General features: G+C 37.8%; 1 pseudogene; it reads right to left on the bottom strand.

Moving 5' to 3' along the window:
• Nucleotides 1-8,257: 8,257 nt before the first annotated feature.
• LOC128123927 (CDKN2AIP N-terminal-like protein) overlaps nucleotides 8,258-27,025 on the bottom strand; it is a 148,461-nt pseudogene continuing 129,693 nt past the window's right edge.

The following is a 27,025-nucleotide window of genomic DNA, read 5'->3' as shown; positions in this document are numbered from 1 at the left end:
TACCCTCTAGAAGATTGTTTAGAGATACTCTCATCAGTAGAAATGCAAGACATTTTTTTTATAATAAAAAATAAAATCAAGTAGCACTGTTATTTCAGGAACAGATGAAACAGAACAAATGTAAGGAAAGATTTCTAGCTAGCTGTGCAAGGACTGGGACCATTTTGAAAACTAATAGGAGACAAAGGGAGTTCAAAGTAGATAAATGTAGCCTAATGATGTCTCTGATGAGCCTTTGTCTCTCATCTCTTTGTGTGCAGTAAAATATGAGGAGCTTAAAAGAGAGAGCGAAACAGTCAAAGACTTATCTGTATGTGTCACTAATGTGTGATGAGAACTGCAAGACAGTGGATGAATTGTCGCAGTTTTGATGGGCCTTTATCAGATATGTCTGCTTGAATTAAAAATATGAGACATGACAAAGAGGAGTGGAGGAAAAGGAAGGCGATAAGCTGGATAAGTGGAAAGTCATACGTTACATGCGTTGTGATGGGGGTACGTGTCAGGGACAAAAAAAAAAAAAATAGCCACGATTTCTTTATAAATATTCAGGCAACTGATGTCTGGTGGAATTGCAATAGAATCTGAACATTGTTGGATTTTGATTACAGAATTCTTGAGAATGGCTCTGAAAGGGAATGGTTGATTTCTTTTTAAATTTAGATAACACATGTCTGCATTCATTTCTCCATATACTCTTTTATTCCTCCTTTCTACTAATCCTCTTTGTTCCCCGAGATAATTTTACTTCTACTTTCATTATGTATGTGTATGTGTATATATGTATATATAATTATAGCATATATATATATATATATATATATATATATATGTACAGTCTAGGAGCCACTAATAAGAGAAAAGTTGGCATTTATTTTTCTGAGTCTGGCTTTATTCATTTATTATTATTATTTCCAATTGTATCCATTTTCTCTCAAACAGCATGACTTCATTCTTTTGGGCTGAAAAACTTTCATATATTTATTTCTATATATCTGTATATCTATATCTATATATTTATATCTGTATCTATATATAATTTTCTGGCTGGGTGGTGGTGGCACACAGCTTTAATCCCAGCACTCAGCACTTGGGAGGCAGAGGAGGTACATCTCTGAGTTCAAGGACATCCTGGTCTATAGAGTGAATTCCAGGACAGTCAGGGCTACACAAAGGAACCCTGTCTTAAGAAAGCAACAGAAAAAGAATTTCCCTGTAGACACCAAGGCTGTTTTGAAGTTGTACTGTAAGTAACTTGTTACATATACTAGTGAAATAAACATTGAAGAGCAATTATTTCTGCGCTATGTTGGCTTAATGTCCTTTGGGTAAATACTTAGAAATGGCATAATTTAAATCATCTAGAATTCCTATTTCTAATGTTTTAGGAGCCATCCATACTGATTTCCATAGAGGGTAAACTAGTTTACATTCTCACCAGCCACCTGTAATGGTTGACATTTGTCTATATCTGTGCCAGCATTTGCTGTTGTGGTTTATTTAGCAAGAGCTGTTATGCCCAGATCTCAGGGACCCCCAAAAGACCACCACAGAGACTGAATCCCATATGTAAAAGCAAAGAGCCTTTATTCTCTTCAAGCTCCGAGCTTGGTTTCTCTGTCTGTCTGACGCAGCAATGAGAGCAGAGAGCCCTGAGCTTAGGTGGGGTGGGGTTTTTATCATAGCAGAGGTTAAGATGAGGGGATTTTCAGGGTTCAGGAACCTAACTGACTGACAATTGTCTAGGGGTATCTGTATAACAAAAATAGGTGTGTGCTAGACTCAGGGACATTTAGCCCCCTTATCTAATGGTTGGAATGTTTGGGATGTTAGGTATTTCCTCATCCCTGGGAGGATCCCTGGGTGTTATCAGCTTAAGGCTTTCCCTGGATCTGGGTGTTGCCTGCCAGTAAGCCTGTCACAGAATCTATGTCTGGGCCCCTAAGACTATCATGGCAGCTGTGTGGTCAAGCTGTTTTGAGACCCCTCCACAGAGTAAATTACAGCATGCTACAGGCATGGGTGTTTCAGTTAGCTAGGGTGACTAGATGAATGACTGCATGAAGCCATTGGTCAAATTAGAGGCTCTCTTTACTTCCTTTTCTGTCTGACAGATTTTTGAATCTATCCTGAAATCATTTTATTCAAGCTACCCAAGTAAGTGGCTCTACACACCCCAATTATTATATGCATTTGTTTAAAAAAGCATCAACCCAAGTTAGGACACTTGTTCTTCTTAGTCTTCAGTCAGTTAATAGGTCAGTTTCTTTAACTGCTCTCATCATATGACCATACCTATGGCATGGGAATAACTAAAAATGGAAAGGGAAATGTATGTAAATGCAAACTACTATATGATTACCTGGATAGAATTGAAAAATAGTATTGAATTGATATAATTAGTATGAAATAAAATTTGTCATTATAAAATGAAAAAAGAAAGCTCTTGGTTAGGGTTAAAGTAGCAAAGAATTTTAAAAAATCTGAGTACTGCTAGGAACAGACTTGGAAAAAAACACATTGATGATGGAATTTTGAGATACTTAGGTGAGCAAGGAAAGCAGGGTGAAGTTCAGTGTTCAGAATCCACAGTATGTTTTCTAAGGCAGGTGTGCTCTAGTACCATAAACCAATGTGTTGGGGGCATAGAGGTCCTTGTACTCACAGAGAGGCACTAAAAGAACTAGGAATGTTAATCATACAGGACTGTCTCCTCATTGGAGGAGATAAAACCAAATTCCTGCATTCCATCCAGAAAGCTGAGAGCTGAGGTTGTTAAAGACTTGTTGACATTTTTGTTATCTGTGGAGGCAGACATCACTTACCTTTTGCTATATAAGCAGAACTCACCCAAATTGCCCAGATTGGTTATTCCAGACTCTTCCCTCCTTAGAGCATTACTCAGTCTTAGGGTAGATGCCATGAGTAGTTTATGGCCTACTTACCTCTAGGCTATCAGTCAGAGACCACACTAGATTCTAGGTCTTTTAGCTATAGAACCCACCCTCATTGTCACATGTATTTTGTTGAAGAGTTCTATATAATCACACCCTAAGCTTTACTGTGCACCTGTAATTGGACTGGTTGTTGCCTGGAAACCTTTTCCCAAACTGTACAACATTTTAAGTACGCTGAAAATGAACTGCCTGGCATTAGAGCCCCTGAAGTCTGATCCAGGTTGAAGAAAACAATCTGCACCCGTTTTCATCCTCATCTCTCCATGTGATTTGCTACCCTATATGACACCTGCAGAGACCTATATGACACCTGCAGGGACCCCCCTCACCAATGAACAGCATAAATTTATTGACCCGCACTATGGAGAAGAGTCCAAACTGAAGGTTTTAGCAAGAACACACTTTCTCTGAAGATGTGAGGGATGCATCAGTCCATTTCAGGTCTCCCCTGAGCTTCTAGAGGTTCTTTGATTTGGGGCAACAGGAATTCTATTCTTTGCATATTCTATTATTATGCATAAGTGTGTGTGCTTATGTGTCTCCAAATTTTCTCTTTTAATAGAGAAACTCGACTATCTGTCTAGTCAGGATCCCATTGTGTTCTAATATGATCTGATTCTAATTGGTTTCATCTTCAATGGCTCTTTCCAAATAAGGTTGCATTTTGAGGTTCAAAGGTTTAAGGTGCCTACCTGTGAAGTGGGGGCACCTATTCAACCAGCATTAGTTGCTTTCCACATTGCTATAGCAAAATACCTAACAAAAACTACTTAAGGAAAGAAGATTCCTTTTGGGCTCATAGTTCTTAGAGTGCAGTTAGTCATAGCAGCTGTATTATGGAATCAGAAGTATGATGTGGCTGTTTACATTGCATCCCCAGCAAGGAAGCCATGAAATTAATGCTGGTATTCTGCTTATTTTCTCCTTTTTATTCAGCCTAGGACATTGGCCTGCTGTATGGTGGCACCTCTCTTTAGTGTGCATCTTCCTGCCTCAATTTACTCAGTGTAGAAACTCCCTCCCAGATGTACCTAGAGCTTCATTTTCAAGTTGATTCTAAATGCAATCAGACTCACAATCACGATGGCCCACCAGACACCCTCAACACTTACTAGTGCTAGATTGGTAGTGGATTCCTTTCTAGAAGAAATAGAAACAAGCATGATCTGCTGCTTTGATGATGTAGGAAAATCAAATAAGCAAACAGTACAAGAACCGGGAAGGAGAGAGAACTAATGTGTCAGTCACAACACGAGGTCTTTTGATGGTCTGGCTGTGGCAGAAAATAGTTTTGGAAGCTACTTTATGCCAGGCTTTGACAACTGAAATTCAATAAGATCTGAAACTTTTAGGATTTCACAGTGTAGTGAGGGAGATGAACTAAGAAGCTGTGATGGTACCTTACAAGCTATAGGCCAAATTGAGTCATGTCATAACAGAATCATTTTTTTATCTGTAACACTATTGTTATTATGACTTAGTAACATGTAAAGGAGCAATTTATTGCTATAGGTACTGAATGCTGTGAATAAATTGAATTAATCTTTTTCATATAAATCTAGGAATTGCCTATATACAATAAGTGATGGATTTGCCTGTGTTTTTAGGATTAGGTCCCTTCCATTGTATCCCATGTTCAGACTCCACCATCTTGTGTATCACAAGACTATGGATTCTGAAGCTTTAATGAAATCTCTTAATGTTCACTCAAGGCAACTTTAAATGTTGATGAGAGAATAACATCCAAGCATGTGCCATGATCCATATTATTTGTGATATTTTTGATATAATTGGCTAAATCTTTATATGTGTAATTTCAGTTAGAGTTTGCTCCTTATGTTAACTGAATGTGATGGTATGAATAAAAGTGGCTCCCATAGACCCATAGAGAATGGCACTAAGAGGTGTGGCATTGTAGTAGGCAAGGTGTTGTTGGAGGAAATGTGTCACTGAGGGTGGGCTTTGAGGTCTTAGAAGCTCAAGCCAGGCTTAGTGGCTCTCTGTCTCTTCTGACTGCCTATGAATCACATGTGGAACTCTTGGCTACCTCTCCAGCACCATGTCTGCCTGCATGCCACCATGTTTCCCACCATGATGGTAATGGACTCTGAACTGTAAGCTGGTTCCAATTATATGCTTTTCTTTACAAGAGTTACTGTGGTTATGGTGTCTCTTCATAGCAATAGAAACCCTAAGATATGGAATAAAAAAAAATACCTGTTAATATTGTGCCCAGATCACGACCCCCAGAGAGACCACCAAAGACGAGCAAGCCAGACTGCAAAAGCAAGGTTTAATTCAGGATATCCAAATACAAGCCTAGGCAGGGACTTTGTCCAACAGATCCAATGAAGTGGAGGCTGGAGGAAGTGCCTACCTCTTGTAAGCTCAGTTTTTAAAGGCAAAAACCACAAGGTTACATCATTTAAGGGTGCTAGTATGGGTACGATTCTGATTGGCTCGCTTCTAGGGGCTTTCTAGAAATCATGGCTTAATCTTACTTCTAAGGGAGTGGTTACCCACCACCATTTCTCATTGGCTGCCCTCAGGTGGGGACATTTCTGTGGTCAGTTACCCTGGAAACCAGGGAGAGGACATTCCATAGTCCGGCAGTCATTACCTCGTGACTACCTTGTGACTCTGTACTTTTACACTTCCTGGTTTCTGGAATCTGAATTGACTGGTTTTAGTAACTCATAGCCTGTACCTAAAAGGAGAAATCTCAGGCCTTAGTTTTAGGGTGAAAGCATTTTGGTCTTTTTTCTAAGATTGCTCATTTTTGTCTCACAGTTAAATCCCAGTAGCACATAAAATCACTAACTAAGGCTTTTATGGAAAATAAGAGAACAAACCATTATTTTTATGCATTCACACTTCATCTGGACCCTCAAGCTTCTTCAGGCTCAAACCACATAAGGACATGTAGTTTATGGGACTAGTGTTAATGTTTCCTATCTCTGTTCTTTCATTGAACTAATGAAAAATAACACATACATCATATTTTTACTGTGGAAGTTAAGGTTTGTGATTTAACTTCCAAGGATCAAAATGTTAAGTGAAATGTCTGTAGATACTACCCACCCTAGTACTCTCTTACAACTTTCTTTGCCTAGAAATTAAGAAGTTTCTGCAATTATTCTGTGCTCAACTGAAACGTTTTAATCCACCATTAAAATATTTTGGAAGCAAGATGTAATTATCCAGGCTGCCCTTTGGGCTAGTGAAGCTGAAAGGCTAACACTGAGCCACCATATGGGCTGTGCATGGTGGGGCCTATTGGAACCAAGCATTTAAATCCATTTCTTCCTGAGAACAATTAGATGAAACCATCCAATTCTTCCAGGAGCTTTGAAAACGATCACCTGTTGGACCCAGACTCTGGGTAAATTGCTTTCATTTGAATATGATTTGGAATTTGTTCAACTAATCACAGTCTGTTAATTGCATTTTGGAGGAAGAAAGAAATTGAATGAAGCAACTGGTTCTTGTTAGATCCAAGGCAGCCAGGGATTCAGTGTGTGGCTACAGCATTCTACCTTGTTAATCTCAATAAAAGGCAGACTTTGCAAGCTGTAATAATTAAGTCACCCTTTGTGAAACAAAAATAAGTTTTGCATGAGAATATGCTATGCTAGACTGTATCAAATTATATGTATGTATACATATATAAATACATATTACCTATCCCTATTTATGTTAACCCAAATGGCAAATACCCAAAATATCGATAGCCTAATATATTTTTATTTTTATCTTCATTCAATGGAAAAGCTGTTTTATTGGGGGTTGTATACAGAAAATAAAATCACCAATCTATGGAAAATGCAATTTAAAGTGAGTCATCAGGACTTTTCATCTTGTTTTTAAGCCTCACAAATTTGCACAGATGATTAGAATGTAAGAAGGGGAGGCTGCATTTGAGGTGAAGACTGACTAAGTCTCAGTGAGTACAGAGTTCAGCCCTCTAACAGTCACTACCTTCCCATAACCCTCTGTGACTGGAAACCTTACCTTCATTGCCTGGAGGAATTTACCTGGGTTTACAAGCCAATGATCTTGGCTTGATCTATTCTTCTGGTCAGTGGGGACTGAAACCAGGAACCCCACAAAGATGTGTCCTTCGTTTCAAGCCACCAACAAGAATATCACCCCACTGCTCTGATGCCAGACGCTACTGGCCCCAGCTTCTGGATGTCCAATTTCCTATATTCAGTAGATGAAACCAAGACAGACGACCCTGTCTTACTGGCCATAATGGGTCTGCCACTGATGAATCTTGCTGTGGTACATTGTCCCACTGCTGCCCACAGTTCAGGCATTTACCTAAAGGAGACACTAAATAGAAGGAACTGGATGGGGGTTCAGAAGACACATATCAGCTGTCAGGTAAAATATCAACACCACAATTTCAGATCGAAGCGAGACTGCACTACAGTCTAGAGTAGATGTGCAAGGTAGTTCTTCAAGTCTGAAAGTCTTCTAGAAACAAAGAGAATGTAGGTACATGAGCAACCTGGAAGACCTAGAGAGTCTAGAAATCAGTCATCTGGCTGGACAAAGGTGTATATACTTTCAGCAGTTTTTAATCTGACTAACTATTTTTTCTCTCTTTGCAATACTGAGGACCTCAAGCATGCTAAGCAAGCCCTCTCCCACTGAGCTACAGCTCTAGCCCTCAGTGAATTTTAAAATAAGACCATATGCTTCCTTGTAAGCCACCTCTTTCTTATGAACTAGCTCAGCTACTTCAGGCCTGCATCATGATCCCCATTCCTTACACAACTGTCTGAGAGTCCAGCCGCAGGAGTACTCCAATAGGTTAACACGGAAGTGCTTCAGTGGCATCGGCAGTGATGGACAAGTATGGAGTGGGTTCAGGCAGAAATAATGACATAGAGAATCTGGCCTGCCTCAGGAGGACAAAAATGGGTGGGGGTTGGGCACAAACAAGAATTACACTTAAAGGTGTTCTGCTAACAACATCGAATTGTAAAATTCATAACTCGTCATTATTATGACAACAAAAAAGGTATTTCAAATTTGACTTGGACGATGCTGATGAAATTTCAGAGAGTTTGCCATTTGTAAATACATAAACCTAACTAGCACATGTACTGTTACAGCATCAGGTTCTGGAAGAATGAAGATTTCTTTGAAACCTTTGTAGACACATCCCTTTCCATTCCAGCTACTTCTTTGCTGCAAATGCTGGGACTCTCATGAACTCCCAGAATTCTGTTACCTCCACCCTGGCCTCCTTTCTAAGCATATCCTGGGGGTGGAAATATAGTAAATCTGCCTTAGCTTTGATGCTTGTTTATTAATTCATTTCTGGTTGTAAACTGTGGCAGATCTTCCACTCCACTCCCATCAGCCATTTCATCACCTTGTCCAAAATGTCTTTATTGTAACTGCAGCCCAGGAAGAGATGGTTGGCCCAGACCATGGATAGGGACAGAAATTGGTCCAGGTGGCCACCAAAGTCAGGTGGGTCTTGTTACTCAGGCAGGTAAGGCAGGATGAACTCCCTGTGAGTTCTCCAATGCTTCTCAAGTATGAGCAAAACTGCTTGGTGAAGTGGCTGCCTGTTGTACTCTGGAAACTAGCTCCTCCACAGAGGCGGTGGCCTTGCCACCCACCAAGGGTCCAGCCACTGCTGCGTCTGCCAAGGGTCGCACTATGCCTAATATATCTTTTTTTTTTTTTTCTTCGAGACAGGGTTTCTCTATGTAGCTTTGTACCTTTCCTGGAACTCACTCTGTAGCCCAGGCTGGCCTCGAACTCACAAAGATCCATCTGCTTCTTCTTTTTTTTTTTTTTTCATCTGCTTCTTTAATCCCGAGTGCTGGGATTAAAGGTGTGAGCCACCACCACCCGGCCTGCCTAATATATCTTAATCATATAATACCAACTGTTTTTGGCTTTTTAATTTTTTTTTACAAGCTTTTATTTTTTTTAAGTAGTTTTATGTTTACAGAAAAAAAAAAGGACACAGGTTTCACTGCCTCCCCTTGACAAGGTAGTTTGTCACCTTGGCAGAGAGAGTTTTGATACTGTCACAGCCCCATTCTGCACTGTGGAACTGTTTTGGGTTTGTTTCTTTGTGTGTGTGTGTGTGTGTGTTTTCTCTCATGGGAAACAGTAAAAAAGAACAGAATCTTCTAATATGTCGAATAGAATATGAAGATTGGTAACACCAACTTTCTAGTTTACTGATCTTGGTTGAACAGGGCCATGTCTGGGTCAGTGTTTATACTGCACCTGGGGTCTATGATGATGGCCATGGCCTGTGTTGCCACAGGGGACCGTAGGTACCATGCACTTGAAATCATCGCTGGTAGCACTGAGCCACTCCTCCTCTCATTGGTCCTGGGATAGCTGGCCCTGTCCCTTGCTGGACACTGCAGCAGGAAAGCTGACCCCACCCTGATGGGAGAGCTTCCCTACACCTCACTGCCCCACCCCCACACACACTGGGGAGGATGACCCCACTCCTAACCATGGGCCTAGGGGAACTGGCTCTGCCCCTTGCCTGAGGTAGGAAGTTCCAATGGCCCAGACCAACCAGATCAGCTACCACCCAGACCCATATCCTGGCGCTTAGATTGGCCTGCCCTAACATCTATGTCATATATGATCTGCTGGAGTGCATTAAAGGATTAGTCCTGTGGAATTATAATAACAGGATCTCCAAGACTTGGGGCAGGATATTCAAGAGGAGTTTCTGTGAGGGTCCAGTGATGATAGTGTGCTGGAGACCTGGAGCCAGACCAATGCCTCGTTGCAATGAACACTTGGAGGGTAGGGTTGATTGAACAAAAGGGTATACTGCATGATACACCATAGCACCCACTAGGATGAAAGAAGAGGTGTTTTTTGTTTGTTTGTTTTGTTTTTAATTGATTTTTTTTGTAGGGAAGTTTCTTTTGAGGGTGATGCTGCAGGGGTAAGAGGAGGGAATGGAGGGACTGGGAGGTGGGCAGGATTGGGGTTCATGATGTGAAATTCCCAAAGAATCAATAAAGAATTATGTTGTATATAAAAAGGATACTTCTCTAAGCTTCACTGTGAAAGAAGAAGTCATTATTTAAGGATGAAACTAAACAAACAAACAAACAAACCAAAAAGTCATGTTTGTTTGAGCATAGTGTCTATCCCATAGTGGGAAGCCAGAGTTCAGGGTCCCTAAGCAGAGGCAAGGTTACTAGCAGAGGTGTAGTTATACCATATATAGTGGATATTGAAGGTCAACTCCAATGCTCATTTCCTTTTTGCTTATCTATTTTTATTAACCTATTGTTGACGTGACTTGACACTTAGTAAACAGTGATTTATGAAGTACTCATGATTTATGTATAAACACTAAGGACAATGATTACCCATGAGTAGAGTACAATATACTTTAGGTAATAGGATTAATGCACAGTGTTAACAACAGAACAGAATGAGTCATATTTCTTGATTTTATAAAAATAATCATAAAATTAAAACTGGTTGATCGAAATAATTCATATCAAAAAGAAGAGAAATTATCTGCAGTTTCAAAATTTAGTGTTGAAATGCATATTTTCTCATCTTTGACTTTTAACAAGTACCCCAGAGTTAAATAGTACAGATTATAAGAACCCATATGTCCTAAAATAGGAGCTGGATTTATTGCCACAGGTGAAGATGATGGTTAATAAAATCCAATAGCTTCTGTGACGTGCTTGATAGATTACCACAGTCTTGCTGAGAGATGGCAAAAATCATCTTGAACTTGAGGTAATGTATCCAAACAGCACCTTTAGACTACACACAAGACTGCCCAAGGTATATCAGAGGAAACGCTTAGTGTAGATCTTCATGTATCCCACAGACCAAACACAGTAATACAAACTAAGCTTCTCAGTCTCTGAAAATGAGGGTGACTGATGGCTGTCTGAGGTCCAAGGCAGTGTCCAGGGAACACAGAAGACAGCTGCTGTAGAACATTGAATGTGGTAGTTAGGAAAAACAAAGACTTTTTTACTTTATCACAGAGTCCAGATTAGAAATAAATTGCTATATAGTCAATAAAGTATAAATATAAACACACATTTAACTTTCTATTTATATAATATTATAAGCATTTCTCTCCTATTAAATATGTTTTGTTTGAAAAAGTAGTCACCATCAAGTGTCATTGTGAAGCTTTCTTTCCACTTAATGCCATTAAAATTTAATATATGTATAAAACCTTTATATATAACAATTGTTTAGGTATCTATTGTTGTTTTTTGTTTGTTTGCTTGGCCTGGATGACTAAGCTCAAGGGTATGGATGTCTGTAAAGAGCTGAACACACATTTCTAGACAACTATCTGTAAAGATTACAGCAATTAGAGGTCTCATTAGTTTATACTAATGAAAAGTATAAAAAAATACTGCATAAGATATATCTTTCAATTACTTTCTTCTGAAAGTTAATTTTCTGAGTTCTTTCCTCATTTTTTCTTTGAAATATAGTAGTTTTAAATTTATTTCTTATTTCTCTATCTATCTGCTATACCTCCAAAGTGAAGATTTTTTTTTATTTTGTGACTTTTTTCTATGTGCTTATTTATAATTCCACACACATTTGATTGCATTTTTAACATGAATTGTGAATTACAATGGGCTGACAAATATGCTAATTAACATTTATTATTCAGTTTAACCTAAGTGTTTAGCCTCTTTCGTGGGTAACTTCAACCTTAAAAATTAAAAACTGAGATGTTAGTAAGTTTTGTCATTTATACAATGACAAGTCTGAAAAGCAGAAATTACCACTGAGTTCTCATTAAGTAAAGTTCAGTGACATTTCCACAGTGCTCACAAATAATAGTGTGTGAAATAAAAATGATTTAGCTGTTTTATATTAACTAATTGATGTACTGTTCTTAACTAATGAGTAGGTGGTACTTTTATAATCCTTTAGAGATTAAAAACTCTGCATCATGGAGATTAGAGTCTTTCCCAAGGAAAGTAAGACTGGATCTCAGGTAGTGTAAATAAAGAGACATCTACCTTAAATTTATACTTAGCCAGCATTCATCATGTGTGTAAGTCATGGTCCTTTTATCAAATTCAGGAAACACATCAAGATGTGTCTAACACTTCAAGCCACTGTTATAGAAAAAAAAGCTCCATTATATATAATTTATCTTTTCATTTATTATGAATTCAGTTGATCCACACCCTAAATATTTCATTTGTAGTTTTTTAATCAAACATGCACACTGAACTATACTCGTCTATTTTGAAACATCACAGGGAAAATGAACAGTGATTATTTTTATGTGTTAGGGTTTCAGTCATGAGAGAGTAAATGCAGATTATTATTTTAAAACATAAATATAGAGGATATAATATATCATGACAAAACTTGCCAAATATCATTCTTTGCTTTACATCACAATTAAATTTGGTGAAAATGGCTTATTAGCTGAACAAAGCAAAACTTTAAAATATTCTTATTTGATACCTATTCCTAGGAAATATACTAAGCTTTGCTTAGGGGAAAATATTATTTTCTCAGATGGTTTTTTATTGGCTATCACATATTCAATAAATTTCTACAAAAGGCAGAATACTGGTACTTGTTACATTAACTATGGAAGGTGTTGAATCCAGGAATAACAGGAATTGTGAAATGCATATTATTTTCCTAACCTTTTCTTTGGAAGCAGGAAGATAAGCAGAGATGATAGATAAACAGTAAAGTGTAGAAGTAACCAACCATCTTATTAAATAAGAAACAAAGAGCCGATTCAGAGAAGAAAGCCAAGAGATCAGAGCTAAGAGACTTACCCTGCAGCTAACCTCTTCAGCCAAGAGACCTCTCCAAAAGAGAGCTACTTCCTGTCTGTTCGTCTTTATATAGACTTTCTGTTCTGTCTTCTTATTGGTTGTAAACTCAAACACATGACTGCCTCGTCACTGCCTGTATGTACAGCCCTCCAGGTCTTCTATGGTATTGAGATTAAAGGCGTGTGTCTCCAATGTTGGCTGTATCCTTGAACACACAGAGATCTACCTAGCTCTGCCTACCAAGTGCTGGGATTAAAGGTGTGCACCACCACTGTCATGCTCTTGCTATGGCTCTAATAGCTCTGACCCCCAGGCAACTTTATTTAGTAACATACAATTAAAATCACATTTCAGTACAAATAAAATACCACCATAGTAAAGAGACAGGAAGGAAGATAGACAGACAGACAGAAACTAGATAGATAGATAGATAGATAGATAGATAGATAGATAGATAGATAGATTGATAGATATATAGATGGTGGATAAATAGATAGATAATCTGACTTTGTCTTGACTGGTATGTTTAAGTATAAAATACATTGCAGAGAAATCTATGATTAACACATTTCCTGCAACTATTAGAGAAGTAAAACCCTGACCTAAGAAAGTGGTTCCATTTGTTATATAGCCTTTGCTTCATCAATCTAAATATTATTTAACAATTTTAATGACTTCAGAAGAATAAGATGACTGACATTTGGGCCTGAGTCTTACAGCCTTACATTCTCTGTCATGATTAAGCAGTCTAAGTCTTCCAACTTCTACAGACAGAAACTCTGATTTAGGGACCTCAATATTAGTGTAGTCTTTGTATTGCTAAGTAGCATGGCCCTGAGAGGGTGAGTTGAGGAGGTCCTGAAAGGCAAGGGAAAAGTAAGTAGTCCTTAAAATCACCTTCACAGAGTGTATCAAGGAATGAGTGGGAAGAAAATAAATGTTTTTGTTTCATTTTACCAAGTGCAGACTACATATGGTTCATTTTTTCTCTCATTTCTGTTCTTTAGAATATATTTGTTGTTATTATTATTATCACTATTATTATTATTTGGAGAAACAATTATTAAATGTTTAAGTAATTTTTGACATGAAATTTAGGAAATTGAAAGCAATGTCTCTGTTAGCAATCTCATTGCTTCATCAATTATATGTATTGATTTCCTTACAGTGTACAAGTATCTTTCTGTAGTATAGAGCAAGAATTAGCAGAGACTATGTTGAAAGTAAATATTTTTTCCTTTGGGGCCAAAACCTGTCATACTGATTCAATTTTATATAAGCAGGTATAGTCAACATGAAAGGCATGGTTATTTGAAATTATAAATTTATACTAACAACAATTAGTTTCCAAGTCCTGTTTTAGAAGCTAAAGATATAGTAGAAGTGAACTAAAGTCCTCTTTTCAAGAGATTAAATTCTCTATAAGGAGGCAGGCAACAAATGCATAAATAATATGTTAGACCAAGCTAAATACATTAAAACAAAGTACAGTAGAGAGAGGCAGTCATGTGATTTTTCTTTTGTGAAACAACTGTATTCAGCTTACACCAAATATTGCTTAGAACATGTATACTGGAGTGTACTGTTATCCCTCAGCTACTCTGACATAATGGCCCAAACTGCAAATTCCTAGAATTCTAATAGTTAGGAACACCTAGTTCATCTATCCAATGCATATATTTGTCATAAGTACTTAAGAGGAGGGTTGTCTGAGAAAGTCTGGACAACTATGGAGTCATATCTTAAGAACAAATTACAAATGAACAATGGGTGTATGCTCCACGCCTCAGTGTGATGTACTGAGCTTTAATTTTCCTTGAAAGTCTTTTTTTTCTAACAGTATTGTCTGGAATTTCTTATATTCATGATGGTCCTCTCCCATTGTTTCATCCTGCTTTCTCATACAAGCACTTTATTGAACCCCAAGACTTTATAATCCTTTTATATTCTATTTCCTAAATTCTGTCAGTGAGCTTGTATTTTCTGCTTATATTAAATTTTTTATGAAGTGTAGATGCCAAAAGTTGCTTACATCCATCTACCATTTCTCAGGTACCATTATATTCCTTCAAAGGTCTTTGATGGGATTGAAGACTAGCAGTTATAGTTACAACTTAGTAGATAGAACATATTAAGTATTAGATTCAGGTTCTTTAGGATAGGACACCTTTTGGAATGATCTTTGTAACATGCCATTTACCTATGCTCTATACTTCTCTGGACTTTAGTATGTGTTTCTTGCTTGATATTGTTTGCATTGGTTGTACTTCCATCTTATCTAGGTCATTATCCCTCATTATTCCTGGACAATATTTGATAACCATTCCTTTGTATATAGTCTTGTATTAGGTTAGAACTTTCTTATTTAGACAAAAAGAGGGAGATGTAGTCGGTAGCCATTCCAGCTTTGATCTGGAAGTTCCAACCCCCATTGAGACTTCGGCAACTGTCACGCCTACAAGGTGGGGCCAAGGGAGGCACCTGGGGACCCGAGAGCTGGATCGGCGGGCGCTCACTCTGTTGCAGGACCCTGGATAGTGGAGGTGGACCGAGCAGAGCTCCAGAGAACACCGCTGGACTGTGATACACCTTCCCCAGACTCCGCGACCTACCTATTCCTTAATTTGTAAGTTACGCCATTAAATAAATCTCCTTTTAACTACGTGGAGTGGCCTTAATAATTTCACCAATATTCTAGAGTCTTGATATAAGGTCAAGCTGTAAAACAAACATGCACTAAACAAACATTCTGTGGGAACATGTCTAATATATTCTTCACAAATCTACTTTAAATGTTTGTGATCTGGGACAATTTACCTAGATGCTTGAAGTCTCATGAAAACAATGTCATTTACCATGGATAACTATTTTAAGAGGCTACATGTTTTATGGATTATTTCCTTGCACTGAAGAGTTTAAAGGAACAAACTTAATAGAATATAGCATCGGAACCAGATGCTGCTGTCTGAACCAAGTGTGACCAGGTTCTTGACCCTTGTTCATAGAATTGGAAAAGATGCACAATCAAGAGGTAAATCAGGGAGAAATTGTAAAAAAGGAAAGTGAATTCCCAAATTTTGAACAGAGTGAGCAGAGAGGCAGTGACACCTGAGGGAAGAGCACTTGAGGGCTTGTTGCTTGGAGCCTTCTTTTATGGTATCTAAAGAGGAGGTGGTTGCTAAGGTTGTAGCTTGGACATTTCTCTGTTTTGACTGACAGACTTGGGTTATGTAAGCTTTTCTCCACCACTCATAATACCTCTGATTTTAATCATATGCATAACCAATTATGTATAGGTATAAAATGCTGAATAGAGGATTCTCCCTGAAAGTTCAATCAGAGTACACAGTTTTTGCCACATCAAGCCCCTTTTTCCCAATTCGAGATATCCAGGAGCAGGTTTGAATAGAAATGAATTATCAAGAGTTTGCTAAGGGGTGTAACATTTCCATTTTCTGAAGTGGGGCATACATGTAGCTCCATGCAGACAGGGTTCCCAGATTGTCAACAGGTAGATAGGTACATTCTTAGGAATAAGGATGTGTTTGGTATTTCTTGTTGTCTCCCATAGAATAAAGCTAATGTACTTTTTTCCCCCAATGAATGGATTAAATACCAAGAGTCTACAGGAACAATAAAGGGGAGGTTAGACTTATGTGAAAGATATAGTCTGTACTGTGTGAAAATAGAAGACCTCAGTGGTCTGTTATGGCAGTGTTGTGGCTAAGCCTCCCCCTTTACCCATTGCAGTGTGAATAAAATGAAAATAAAACTGGTACTATGGGAGAGGAAAATAGTTACCTCTAAGTTCTCATCTTCTCTGTCCTAGCCAGCCTCTCCTTTCTCTGACCAGGAAGAAAAGTTATCATTTCCTCTACTTTCTACAGCTCATGCTGCTTATTTATTATTTTAATTGGCAGTGAATTGCGAGCAGACAAAGCATACCTCAGGCAGACATTCCCGAATACAGCACTCCAAAGGCACAAGACACTGTGCCAAATGGTGAGGCAGTTTCATTAATAACAATCAAAGCTGTTCCTGCAGTCCTTTATACCTAAGCATTTCCCCAGCTGTTTTGCAAACATTGTATTAACAGACCTCTGCTCAAGCAGCGTGGGCAAACAAACCAGCCATCAGGATGGTAGAAAAGCACTTTAGGGAGATGCCTAAGATCTCTTTATTTTCAGTTTCATCCACCATTGGGATCTCCCAGAGGAGCGTGCCAAACTCTCCAGCTGTTGCTGCTGTGTTAGAATCTATCATTGTGTCCTGGACAGCAGAAATGACTGGAAGGCATGGACAAGTCGTGAGGGTTTATTTTTATTTACTCTTTATTTTTTAAAAGGAAAGCAAAAATGCACAGCCCAGAGGAAGAAGGGATCAGTTAAACCAAAAGCAAACAGAATCCATTTCCCTAGAGCTAAATGACTTGGGGAAGCACCTTTCTACTCTATTCTTTCAAGCAAGTATAGAATAAATCACTGTGTCTGGGAATGAGGAGCGAGGACCTAGAAGACAAATGCACCATACAGAAATGGCTGCTATCAGCGTATTTACGATTCTCAAACTGGAACATGACTAGTTCTGTGAACTGAAGAGAGAGAGCTAGTGCTATGTTATATGTAGTCAATGGGGGGGGGGGATGGAAGAATACAAAAGATAATTTGTCAACACAGGAAAAAAAAAACCCTTCAAAACATATTTTGCCACATCTTGTCACAATGTATGTAAGAACTTAGTCTCTGCATAAAACCAGGAGACAGATTTCTCTCTAATGCTTTCTGCACATGAAGGAAGCAAGGCTCAGGGTGGTTTAACTAACCGCCCCAAGACCACTTACAAGGATTTTAGCTCAGGCTGCCTATTTACAAAATGTGTTTTCTTATCAGCTCCGCAGAATACATTTCCTTCAGAAATAAATGACTGTAAACCTCCTTTGTAAGTTGGCTGCTTCCTATGGCTGTGCACTTGTCATGTCGGTTGCTGGAATTTGGGTCTGTTTATTTGCTTTATTTTGTGAAACTTTAACCAATCGCTGCCTCAGTTTCTGATATGGAGCTATACCTTGTCCTTACAACCTTGGATATGATGTGTTCATTGTCTTTAGTAGAAGAAATAATTTTTGAAAAACACTATGCATAACAGTGGATAAAGCAGAATCTAGACCCAAAGACAATAAATACATGAAAAGCATAAGTAGTCTGTGTTATGCCTGGAGGCTTGAGAGTATTCAACTGTAATTGAGTAAAACTAACTTTGAGTTAGCTTTTCTGATGGTCTCTCCTAAGAAGGAGTTAGACATACACAAAAGAGTAATGAATGGGAAACAAATCCCAATTCATAACTTACTGGGCCATTTCCTTAATGTAAGGCTCTGGGAAAGGTGGGTTGGCACAGGTGATTTAAGATCTGATTTATATCTGTTTTCTATTTCTAAAGACACAAGTAGGTCTTGTCAACTCTGATTTTGCATATGGCTCAAGTAGTCACCAGCATGCTTAGATGCATATTCGAAGAAAAGAAAGACCTGTACCAACTAATCGATGAAAGCTCATAACTAACATATGGAAAAAGAGAGTGCTAAAGACGAAGCCAGCACTAGGCATATAGGCTTTAAATCACCAGAAGCCTTAAGTCACTTATGATCTTTAGGATACCATGGGGTCAATGTTCTGTATTCTTAGGGGTCGGCTTAGCAGGTTCTCCTCCCTATCCCTGTGTTGAAGGAACAGAACTCAGCACATGCAGTGTGAATAAAACCTGCCGCCTTTATTGTTCACTCTCTGTGTTTAATCAGTAAACGTAGCTCAGCTTAGCAGTCATTGCACATCAATCATAAAATGAGATAGAGAGATGTTTTGTTCAGAGCAGATGCAATTGGAGCTCCAGGGAAGCCATGCCTATATTCCTACATGGCTTCAATTAAAATCTTGCCAATGCAATGTATCTTCCTTTTGCTAGTGTGATGGAGAGTTTAAACAAAGATCTAAGATGGCTCTCAAATGAGTCAGGGTAATAAGTTCAAAGTCCCATTGTAAAATAAATCAAACTGTAATCCTGAGAGAAATGAAGACATTTTAAAGAAATGCTTGTTCCCCTCCTCTCAGCTGTCAGAATTTTGAGACAATGTACTCCAAGAAATTGAAGTTTCCTTTTGATTTCTCATGCCAGGAGAAGGAAATACTAAAGTCTGATACCAACTGTGGGAGCAAGTTGTCTCCTCAAAAAAGATTTCACAAAGTTTTAACTTATCAGACCATGAGTGAGAGATACTGGAACAAGAGGAAACCATGCTGGTTCAGTAAGGAACAAAACCACACCTGGACCTGGATCACTTGATTATGCATACTATTTAACTTCTACTGAAACTCAAACCTCAGCTCAGAATGCCAACAAGGGACTTGTGGGATCACGGGACCTCCTTGTTCCTTGTCTAGTTGTAGCCACATTTAATACATCTACCATTTTTGGTTTTCAAATGATTTTCCTTTTTAGTTAGCCAATTGAAGATGAGTGTCCCAGCCTAACTTGTTAGATATGCCTACACCATTGCTCTGACTCTAACACTTTAGGTAACAAAAAACACCATGCTCCTAATTCTAAACCTACCCAAAGTTTCTCTTCATGTGTTCTCTATATTAGTTTACTTCAACAGTCCATTGATGAACAATAGGAATACCCTCTGCTTGTCAGTGAAGTCCCTGAAGAAAAATAACCCAGGTATAGAATTTATCTACCCCAAGTCATAGGAATGACCCAAATTTTATTCTTAACTCCTATTTAGAGATGAAGCTGAGGCCGTATTATAAGCAGCTGCATCAGAGTTACTCTTCTTTCAGCATGTCTGTATTCTGCTTCCTCTGAGACTGAATGATCAGAACCCCGAGTTTCTCATGACCTCATTCTTTCCATATTTCAATGATGCAACAAGCAGTGAATCCATGTGAATATGTCAGTACTTATTATGTCAGCAATGGGTGTCCCTATGTCAAGATGATGCTTTCCTATTGTTTTGATCAAAACATATTGGTAATCCAAGACACTTAAAATAGAAATGTCAAGGAATGATAGTTTTTCTTTGTCGTTTTTGTTACACTTATCCAAGATCTTTTAAATCTCTTGTGTGGTATGATCTTTAAATAGATGATATGATGGCATGAATTTCCAACTGGTGGGCAGTTCCAGAGCCTTCTTAACTGAACACTGTTTTTGCAAACTTCCCCATGTCCATGTATTCAGAGGTGCACTAATATTTCATTCACTATATCTCCCCCCTTATATCATTATTGTTTATGATGCTTGCTGAATTTTTCTTACTTGGATAACGTTTATAGTTAAAGTACCATAAAAAAATCCTAGCATTTCTTTTTAAACCTGGACTGCTCTGAATTTAGTGTTATGAATTGGATATAGCTAGTCTTACCAGAGCCCATACTCTGAAAGCTTGGTAACCAATGTGACAAAGTTCAAATTTTAAATGAGTGCATCTAGATGTAGATGTAACCAACCTTCTTATTAAACAAGAAACACAGAACCAATGCAAAGAAGAAAGCCAAGAGGTCAGAGCTAAGAGCTAAAACCTTACCTTTCCTCCTGCGGTGGTCCTACCTCTCTGAACCAGAGCTACTTTCTGTGTTAAAGTCTTTATATATAGTTTCTGTTCTGCCTTCTCATTGGTTGTAAACCCAACCACATGACCGCCTCGCCACGGCCTGTCTGTGTAGGCCTCCAGGTTTTCTATGATTGGTATTGAGATTAAAGGCATGTGTATCCAATAATGGCTATATCCCTGAACACAGAGACTTACCTAGCTCTGCCTACCAAGTGCTGGGATTACAAGCATATGCCTCCACTGCCCTGCTTTCCTATGGCTTGCTAATAGCTCTGACCCCGGGCAACTTTATTTATTAACATACAAATAACATTTTAATACAAATAAAATATCACCATTTCTAGGTAAGCTTTTAAGATATATTTGAGAAACAAGTTAAAATATAGATTAAACGAGAAACATCTAGAAAGCAAATCATAACATACAACTGAAAAAGGATGAGTTCTGTTTCTGTGGAATCTCTTATGAAAATAAGCAATGGCCCACAAATCTTCTGAAATGGTAGTTTAGGGTTTTACAGAGTCTATATGCCTAGTTGCATGAATTAGAAGCAAGACAGAGAGCGGAACCAAGCTGGGACAATAAAGCTTGGCTAAGGCAGGTTTTGAAAGTCTTCTGACTAGGCTTCTGTGTGAAGTATGCATTCACTACCCGCCAACTACTTTGCAAGAGGACAATAATCCTTGTCCAAAGTGTCTAAGGGACTCTGCCTTTTCTCTTGTTCTACCAATTCCAGTCTTACTAAATATAGGAATCTGTGTCATGGATAGTTCCAAATTCCTCTGGATAGTTCCAAATTCCTCATGGATAGTTCCAACTTGTCTCTGTGTCATGGGTAGTTCCAAATTCCTCTGGAATCTGCACATGTATTTTAGGTGCTTATTTTCTAGTTTTGCCTGTTTCACCTCCTTAGACATCAAGACTCATTTACAGGATAGTGACCATTTAATTGAACAGGCAAAGTGATGAATGCCAAAAGTGTGCTTGGCTTAAAAATCCTGAAACAAGTTCAATAGCTTAAGTCAAGGCTGCTTAGCAGTAAAAGAAAGAAGAAAGGTACACTGATAAAACAACTGATTTACCCTGGAGCAAAGGCAGCTGTGGTATTTATATATCCATGCACATATACTGGAAGAAAAAGAGACAAGAAAAATATATGACAGTAAAAATTAAATTCCAGGACTAATGTGGTCTGTTGACTAAATGGAAATGGGAAGAGAGAAAGTACTTTTTGTGAGCACTTGATCACATCTACACTGATGGCCACCCAACTAAAGTTCACAGCTCTAAAGATTCAGCAAGGAATCTTCTGATATTTTGTGGAGAAGAGAAGTGAGATAAAAAAGTCATCAGAGATGCTAATGAGAAAGAAAATATGTCGTAGATACCTGCGTTTCATTGGATGGGAACTCATGGGTAACAGAGAGACAACAGCCACAAGTGAACCACTCAATAACTCACAACATTCCTTGGTTACACCACAAAATTCATTATTGTAATTTTAAAGCAATTCTTCCATTAGTGAAAGTTACAAACACATCCAAACTTAATTATAGAAGCCATTGACTGATTTCAACAATAGCGAATTGGTAATTTATTAATTGGTGAAATGTTTGACTTGTGCCAGATCTTACAGGTAAACTGTGTAATTAATATCTTTGTATACACTGTCTAATTAGTTAGCTTGTTGGTCACAGTAATTCTATACATTATATCCATTTTATAGAAAATGCATTAGAGACTGAAGGTGCTAAAAATTATTACCCATTAGCATCAAGTTACACAATAGCAGTACAATATACTTCCACAACGTGTCTATATCTGATTGACCACAAAGCACAATTGAGGTTTGAGCTTTTAGGTTTAAGGACTTTTAAGATGAAGTGGAAATTAGGATTTGGGTTTTATGCTCCTTAAATGTTGGCAACATTTTCTTCCAAGTATGAAGTGCCAAAAATGGAAAAAAGAAAAAAAAGCAATATTGTGCGTAACATTCAGCCTGCAGGCTGGCTGTTTACAAATTCTGCTGAGCCTAATAGCTTACAGTTTACAGTAGGAGCATAAGCATGGAAGTTCAGCAAGCAGGTTAAGAATATAGAAATAGAGCCTCATTTCATGTTTTATGTAATCCCATATGGCATTCTCTTGTAACTCATTATGAATATTCATCACATGCATTTTGTGAGACTGACACTATGCTAGATACCAAGGAATCAATGATAAATAAGAGATAAAGTCTCTATCTTTGTGGGAAAGAGACAGGATGTGAGGCAAATAAAATTGACTACAAAATAGAGAGAGAAAGAAAAGTTCTAAATGAGGGGAAAAAATAAACCAAGTTGTGGAACTTCATTCTGATTGGAATATTTCATATGTAATTTGTGATATAAATGAATTAAGATTATGTTAATGTGCAAAATTTGGAATATCCTTCTCCTCTCTGGGAAAGAGAAAATGTAAATCGTATGGTCCAATAGAATGAGGGATAAAATGGCAAGCTACACAGCTAAAGAACCAGCAAGAAATGAATTTAAGAAAGGCATTAAGAATTCTGAGTTTATTCAGAGCAATGACTCTATCCTCAAATAGTAGGTTGTAAAGAGATTGAGGAATGTGACTGATACATTCACATGTTACAATCACATGTCTGGCAAATTCATGAAGAAGTAGATTGTGATGGGTGATATTATTCTGTATGCTGTGAATATGTGTTGCTCTGATTGGTTGATAAATAAAACCATTTGACCAATGGTGAGGCAGAATAAGGTTAGGTAGGATATTCTAACTAGAGAGAGAGGAAAGAGGAAGAAAGAGTTGAAGAGAAACTGCTAGCTGCTGCCAAAAGAAGCAAGATGTAAAGTACTGGTAAGCCACGAGTCATGTGGCAAAGTATAGATTTATAGAAATAGGTTAATTTAAGATATAAGAGCTACCTACAAGAAGCCTGAGCCATTGGGCCATATAGTTTAAAAATAATATAAGCCTCTGTGTGTTTACTTGGGTCTGAATGACTGCTGGACCGTGGGGCTGCAGGAGCCGGGCGGGAGCAGAGAAAACTTGCAGCTACAGGATCATCTAGATCAAGATTTAATCCATAGATTAAATTGAAGGCCTTCACTAAAATCAGGAGAGAAGGCACCTGTATAGTAGTTAATGTAAGTGGCCGGAGAAGAGCAATATCAAAAATCCCTAACTTAGGTCTATGGGAAAGAAGGGAACTCAGAGGATCTTAGGCCTCAAGGATCATAACAAACAGAAACAATGAGCAAGCAGTAGCATCCTGTTTTTGATGTTCTTCCTACCTCCCAAGTATCTCAGAAACAAAAATGAAACAAAAGGGTTAAAATTCAAGGTTTTGTCCCACATCTGAGTGGTTGAAATGAGGGCTGTATGATAGAGATAGAAGAAAAAACAGAGATGTGTCCATGAATGAAAAACAAACAGGGACCTCCAGAGCCTAGAGGTCAGACTTCCCATTTCGACCTTATCATATAGGTGTCTGGAGCTTGAGAGTCATTATTCTCATCAGTCACATAAGACAAAAGACGAACAAACTATACTTGAACAACTCTCTTTAAGTCCATCAGGGAACTGCATTGCAAGGTGGACTATTGCCTTAAAACTAAGGCACCAGGCAATACACAGAGGGACTCACACGTCTCAGAACATGAGCATGGGATCAAAATCATCCAGGGATACAGTGCCATGTTAGTGAGCAAGTGGATAAGCATGGAAAGACATTCCTTGAGGATTCCCATACTCAGTGAGCTTTGCTTCTAGGAACATCAAGTGTTCTTGAAAGAATCTTCTTCAGGTTTAGCTAAAAGGGGGTGAGTAGAGTTGTAGTTAGAAAAAAAGTACTTAGCATACTCTATTCTAAACAGGGATTATCTTCAAGGAAAACTGCTTTACAAGAGCCCAACCCACTGGTATTTTACCATAGTCCTAAGTATCTGAGAGAAAAGTAATATTGTAATTTTTAAAAATACAGAAGCACACTGAGACTTAATCACTGGACATCCAATTACGTGTAAAATTTAATGAGAGAGTTATTTTGTTTTTGGTAAAGCCATTATCATAGAAAAAGAAACTTGTATTTCTGATTTAAGAGGCAGGACAAAGTATGGTGACATCTAACCCATAATGAATATGTCAAAAACATAAAAATAGACCATATAGAACAGGAAAGAAAAAATTAAGTTGAAAAATTCGAATAAGAGTTGGTTATGGTATCAAATTCGTACTACCAATACCTGAGGGAGGAGAGTTACAAATTTGGGGCCAGACCGAGCTATTTAACAGGAACATTTTTAAAACTCAGAGAGATGCGTCAGTCGGTAAGACCAGTAGCTGAACACACTTGAAAATCTGAGTGTGCTCCCTGGAGCCTGTTAAATTCCTGATGCTCTAGAGAGCCCACATCTACAATCCCAACACACCTATAGAGAGATAGGAGGCAGACATGAAAACCACTTGGAAGCTCACAGGCCAGCAATTTGGAGTATATAGGACCAAATCAGAAACAGACACAGGAGAGACCTTGTCTCAATAAAGTAGAAGGCAGAACCAGTTATCAAAAGTTATCCTCTGACCTCCACATGTATGGCACACATGTGCCCATACTCTCTCACACACATACAATTACTTAATGTTTTAAGTGAGGTAATAATTAAATTGACTAAAAATGAACAAAGAGGAGAAATTGAAGTGGAATCTAGGCCTATAATCATTTTTCATTTCTGTAGAAATATATATATATATATATATATATATATATATCACTCATGAAATTAAATATTCAACAAATAATTGTGTAATTAAAGATGACATTACATAACATGGAGGAATAAGACACATTTATCTGTGTATGAAAGACAAGTTTTCCATATGATTTTCTTATTTGTAATGGTTGTACCATTCATTCAGACATTGTTATGTCAAAAATCAGAGATACAAGTGTTTTATAGGTTATATGGTTCATAGGAGGCCTCTAAGGTTTTATCATTTTAGGGGAACAGACTTAATTACCTGAAGCTATTGGCTTTGGATTATCAAAGAGTCCTATACAAAATAAACAATCCATAAATATTAGCTTTTATTATACTGACAGCCATATATGATATCTACAAAATAGAAAATGTTGAGTATATACTTGTCTAAGATACTATTAACAATAATGAAGGCATGTGATACAGTGCTCCCCAAACTCAATTTAAATTTGTTATGGAATGGAAACCCAATGATATAAGTAATAATTTGAGTTTCAATATGACAAGACGTAAGATTGATGTCCATGCATAATGTGTACTCATTGAAAGAAGGAAAAACAATGAAAGTTAAGGGTATGAAATAAGTGGCTGTTTTCACCTTATTCTATGAAAGCAGCAAGTGACACACAGAGGACAGACAATAGAGGCAGCTTTAGATAACTCAATGCAGAGAAAACAGGGCATAGATGAGGAGTTTCCCTTATTGGTCATTAATATTGACAGGGATGAGTGTGAATATGGAAGGTAGATTTCTCAGGGAGTCTCACAAAGAAAGAAAATCAGGAGATTAAAAAGACATCCCTAGAATGGGAGGACCAAAAAGAAAGCATATTCAGGAAAACAAAGAGATGAATCTGAAAAGACCAAATAATTCAAGAAAGGGAGCCAGATGCAGATTTAAACCAAGTTCAAGTATTGTCCTAAGGATCAGAAATGAAAGTAAATCTGTTATTTAAATCATGAATGAAGAGAAAGACTTGCAAGTCAAGAATGTGAAAGCACTGCTTGCTTTTTCCAGGTCACCATCAATTTTTTTCTTCACTTTGTCATGGTCCTGTTAATATAAACAGTTTATAGATATGAATGCACATGCATACATAACACACACACACACACACACACACACACACACACACACACACACACACACATACACACACACATATATATATATATATATGGCATATACATACATTTATATGTTTTACTCAGGGTTTTTACAGAAACAACTTGCAGAATGAATCTTTCTACTTATCTCTATTTCTGTCACTCTAGAGAGTTATAAATCCCATATATACATATATAAACACACATATATGTATGCATATACATATGTACACACACATATATACATATATATGTATACAACACACACACACACACACACACACACACACACACACACACACACATATATATATATATATATATATATATATATATATATATATATATATATATATATATATATATATCAGGCTGCAATCCAGTTAATTAATCAATGGATGGCTGTGAACAGAAAGTCCAAGAATCCAATAGCTGCTCAATCCACAAGGCTGGATGTCTCACCTGGTTTTTTCAATGTATGTTGGAATTCCAAAGAAGTAGGCTCTAATGTCAATGACAGAATAAATGTGTTGCTGGAGAGTTTCTCTCTGGGTCCTGCCAAACCCCGGCAGTCCCGTAGCCCACTTATAAAATAAACACACAGACTCTTATATTATTTAAACTGTTTGGCCTAATGGCTCAGGCTTCTAGCTATCTAGTTCTTACATCTTAAATTAACCCATTTCTATAAACCTATACCTTGCCACATGGCTTGTGGCTTACCAGTATCTTACATGTTGGTACTCATGGCAGCAGCTGGCAGCATCTCCT

This window comes from Peromyscus californicus, unplaced genomic scaffold (genome assembly GCF_007827085.1).
Source record: "Peromyscus californicus insignis strain IS unplaced genomic scaffold, ASM782708v3 Scaffold_4__1_contigs__length_199733344, whole genome shotgun sequence".
NCBI classification, from domain to species: Eukaryota; Metazoa; Chordata; class Mammalia; order Rodentia; family Cricetidae; genus Peromyscus; species Peromyscus californicus.
The sequence above is the reverse complement of the archived record's forward strand: the minus strand, read 5'-3'. Positions and strand labels throughout refer to the sequence as shown.